Raw genomic sequence first — 4,880 nt, 5'->3', positions numbered from 1 at the left:
GCGCGGCCAGGGCATGGGCCGCGCCGCCCTAGGGTGTGGGCCCACCCTGGGTCCTCCTGGCCCCTCCTTCTGGCTTCCTTCGTCATCTGGAAAAATAGGATTTTTGGTAAAACTCCCTTCCACAGTTGATCTTCCGAAATATTGCATTCTGACGGTGCTTTTTCCAGCAGAATCCTGGCTCCGGTGCTCAATCTCCAAACAATCATGAAACATGCAAAATAGATGAAATAACATAAGTATTGTGTCCCAATATGAAATATATCAATGAATAACAGCAAATTATGATATAAAATAGTGATGCAAATTGGACGTATCACGCACGACGCCCTGTCGAGTAGAAGCGGTGCTGTGCCTATAAAAGGAGCATCGATACGGCTTGCCAAGCAGATCAACAAGCCAAGCAGAGATTCATTCCCATGGATTGGAAAATCTCCCGTGGCGCAGCTTCTCGAAAATGTTGTTGGTGCACAGGCCCTACGGCATCTTCGGAAGCTGCGCCTCAGAATTTTTTCCCTGCAAGCCCGTGAACGACTACATCTCCTCTAATAGTGTTGGGGAAAGGGTTGGGAAATCTCCCGTGGCGCAACTTCTCGAAGATGTCGTTGGTGCACACGCCCTATGGCATCTTCGGAAGTTGCTCCTCGGAATTTTTTCCTGCAAGCCCCTGAACGACTACATCTCCTCTAATAGTGTTGGGGAAAGGGTTGGGAAATCTCCCGTGGCGCAGTTTCTCGAAGATGTTGTTGGTGCACATGCCCTACGGCATCTTCGGAAACTGCGCCTCGGAATTTTTCCCCGCAAACCCGTGAACGACTACATCTCCTCTATATATATGGTACAAAAAGCCAACCACATCTCCACTTTTCATATCTTACATACAGTTAAATGATTACACAAAAATAAATGGGAAATTGATTGCCATGTTGAGATACTCATTTGTGCCATGGAGCATCTTCATCATTTAATCTTCTTCGGCCTTAACCATGGAGCATCTTCATCATTTAACTTGATGCTTGGATCAATGTTCACTCTGAAGGGTGGAATTTCATCAAACTTATTATAATCTTCCGACATGTCTGTCTTGTCCTCCACTCCCACGATGTTTCTTTTTCCGTAAAGAACTATGTGGCGCTTTGGCTCATCGTTTGATGTATTTGTTTCCTTATGTTTCCTTTTTCTTGGTTTGCTAGACATATCCTTCACATAGAAAACCTGGACCACATCCTTGGCTAGGACGAATGGTTCGTCTCTATACCCAAGATTGTTGAGATCCACTGTTGTCATTCCATACAACTTGTCTACCTGAACCCCGCCTCCTGTTTTGTTGACCCATTTGCACCTAAACAAAGGGACCTTAAAAGAAGGTCCATACTCAAGTTCCCAGATATCCTCTATGTAACCATAATATGTGTCATTTGGGCCTTCATTCATTATTGCATCAAAGCGGACACCACTGTTTTGGTTGGTGCACTTTTTATCTTGGGCGATCGTGTAAAATGTATTCCCATTTATCTCGTACCCTTGGAAAGTCACTACAGTCGAAGATGGTGTCTGGGCCAGCAAGTACAGCTGATCTTCAATATCTTCGTTATTCAGGAGATGTTTTTGCAACCAACCGCCGAAAGTCGACATGTGTTCACGTCTAATCCAATCGTTCGAATGCCCCGGGTTCTGGGAGCGTAGAAAGTTCTTGTGCTCACCGATATACGGAGCCACCATGGTGGAACTTTGTAGAACTATGTAGTGTGCTTGAGTCAAAGAAATCCCGTCCCTACATATCATTGATTTCCTTCCTAGCGTGCCTTTTCCACTTAGTCTCCCTTCATGCCGCGATTCAGGAACACCAATCGGCTTAAGGTCGGGAATAAAGTCAACACGGAATTCAATGACCTCCTCTCGTTCCATAGCCCTTGGAGATGCTTCCTTTTGGCCTAGCACGGTTATGAACATATTTCTTCAAGACTCCCATGAACCTCTCGAAGGGGAACATATTGTGTAGAAACACAGGACCGAGAATGGAAATCTCATCGACCTGGTGAACGAGGAGATGTGTCATAATATTGAAGAAGGATGGTGGGAACACCAGCTCAAAACTAACGAGACATTGGACCACATCATTCTGCAACCTCGGTAGAATTTCTGGGTTTATTACCTTCGAGAAATTGCATTGAGGAATGCACATAGCTTCACAATGGGCAGTCGAACATTTTCCGGTAGAAGCCCCCTCAATGCAATCGGAAGCAACCGTGTCATTATCACGTGACGGTCATGAGACTTCGGGTTCCGGAATGTTTTCTTCTCCATATTTATTATTCCCTTTATATTGGAGGAGAAGCCGGACGGGACCTTGATACTGCTAAGACATTCAAAAAATATTTCCTTCTCGCTTTTGTAAGAGCGTAGCTAGATAAATGACGTCCTTTAACTCTCTCATGCAGATTTTTGGGGTCTTTCCAACGTTGTTGGTCCTCCCGTGCTTCGGTGTATCTTTTGTCTTCCCGTACACGCCCGTAAAGCCTAGCAGGTTCACGCAAAGATTCTTCGTCACGTGCATCACATCGATTGAAGAGCGGACTTCTAAGACTTTCCAATATTCTAGCTCCCAAAAAATAGATTTCTTCTTCCACATGGGCGCGTGTCCGGCAGCGTCATTCGGAACGGACCGTCCGCCAGGACCCTTTCCAAATATTAGATCTAGATCCTTGACCATACCAAATATATCAACACCATCACGATGGGGAGGCTTCCTCCGGTGATCAGCCTCACCGTCGTAATGCTTGCCTTTCTTTCTTACGGGATGGGTAATCCTAAGAAATCGACGATGCCCCAGGTACACGACCTTCTGACCTTTTTCCAAATAATCACCTTCGAGCTCATGTAAACAGTGTGTGCATGCATTGTATCCCTTGTTTGACTGTCCTGAAATGTTACCAAGAGCAGGCCAGTCATTGATGGTTACGAAAAGCATCGCTCTTAGGTCAAATTCCTCCTGCTTGTGCTCGTCCCACACACGTACACCTGCTAGGGACCACAGCTGTAGAAGTTCTTCGACTAATGGCTTCAGGTACACATCAATGTCGTTCACGGGTTGCTTCGGGCCTTGTATGAGCACTGGCATCATAATAAACTTCCGCTTCATGCACAACCAAGGAGGAAGGTTATATATACAAAGAGTCACAGGCCAGGTGCTATGGCTGCAGCTCTGCTCTCCAAAAGGATTCATGCCATCCGTACTTAGACCAAACCTTAAGTTCCTTGCATCCTGTGCAAAGTTTGGGAACTCTCTATCGATTTTTCTCCATTGGGATCCATCAGCAGGGTGCCTCAACATCACGTCTTTCTTACGGTCTTCTTTGTGCCATCGCAACAACCTAGCGTGCTCTTTATTCCTGAACAAGCGTTTCAGCCGTGGTATTATAGGAGCATACCACATAACCTTGGCAGGAACCCTCTTCTTGGGGCGCTCGCCCTCAACATCACCAGGGTCATCTCGTCTGATCTTATACCGCAATGCGGTGCACACCGGACATGCATCCAAATTCTCGTACTCACCGCGGTAGAGGATGCGATCATTAATGCATGCATGTATCTTTTGCACATCTAATCCTAGAGGGCAGACAATCTTCTTCGCTTCGTACGTACTGGCGGGCAATTCGTTACCCCTTGGAAGCTTCCTCTTAATTATTGTCAGCAACTTCCCAAATCCTGAGTCAGTGACACCGTTCTCCGCCTTCCATTGCAACAATTCCAGCGTGCTGCCTAGCTTTTTATGGCCATCTTCGCAAGTTGGGTATAACAATTTGTTGTGATCTTCTATCATCTTGTCGAAGGCCAACCTTTCCTTTTCAGTTTCACATTCTCTCCTTGCATCGGCAATGGCCCGACCAAGATCATCATCGGCAGGCTCATCCGGTGCCTCTTGATCTTCTACTTCATTGTCTTCATTGCCTTCTGCAGTATCATCGTATTCAGGGAAATTGGGATAACCGTCATCATCCTCTTCCTCTTCTTCATTGTCTTCCATCATAACCCCTCTTTCTCCGTGCTTGGTCCAACAATAGTAACTGGGCATGAAACCGGATCGCAGAAGGTGGCTGTGAATGAGACTCGAGTGAGCGTAATTTACGGTATTCTTACAGTTCACACGTGGACAATACATGAAGCCACCATGTTTGTTTGCCTCCGCCACGGCCATAAAATTATCCAGTCCCGAAGTGAACTCGTCAAACCGTCGGTCAATGTACATCCATTGCCGATTCATCTGCATGATATAATTTAGCTGATCAAAATCATTACAGAACATCACGATGTATATATACACATGCATTTTATCAATTACAGATGAAAATGATAAAGTTGTTAACCTCGATGAAGAAGAAAAAATCAAGTGGCAAATCCTCTTAAGCATTTCATCAAACACCTCTTGTGCATGTGAAGAAGAGAGGAGAGCAATACACCCCTCTTGTGAAGAAAGTAAAAATGGCCAAGTGTGGCTAACACTTGGGCAGGGCAAGGTAATATAGCCAGATTGGGGACCTTGTCCCGGTTTGTAACACAAACCGGGTCCAGAGGGTGGGGCTTTGGACCCGGTTTGTAATACAAACCGGGACTAAAGGTTTCCCACGCCTGACATGGCCTGCCGAGCCCTGCCGTGGACCCTTTAGTCCCGGTTTGTATTACAAACCGGGTCCAAAGGCCACTACCGGACAAGCTCCAGCGTGTGGGGTCATCCTGGGCAGAAACGAACCGGGACCTATGCCACCATTGGACCCGGTTTGGTTCAGCACTGGGACATTTGCTTGGGACCAAAGGCCTCTTCTCCACTAGTGGGCGCACGAGCGGCGATGTAGGGTGCACTAGGTTGCTTGGATAGTTTTGCT

At 46.4% G+C, this 4,880-nt stretch overlaps 1 pseudogene; it reads right to left on the bottom strand.

The window, feature by feature from the left end:
• Positions 1-984: 984 nt before the first annotated feature.
• On the bottom strand, positions 985-4,246 carry LOC124661707 (annotated as a pseudogene).
• Between the last annotated feature and the right edge of the window lie 634 nt (positions 4,247-4,880).

Source organism: Lolium rigidum, chromosome 6, assembly GCF_022539505.1.
Source record: "Lolium rigidum isolate FL_2022 chromosome 6, APGP_CSIRO_Lrig_0.1, whole genome shotgun sequence".
Classification (NCBI taxonomy): domain Eukaryota; kingdom Viridiplantae; phylum Streptophyta; class Magnoliopsida; order Poales; family Poaceae; genus Lolium; species Lolium rigidum.
Note: the sequence above shows the minus strand (reverse complement) of the source record. Positions and strands in the feature narration are given on the sequence as shown.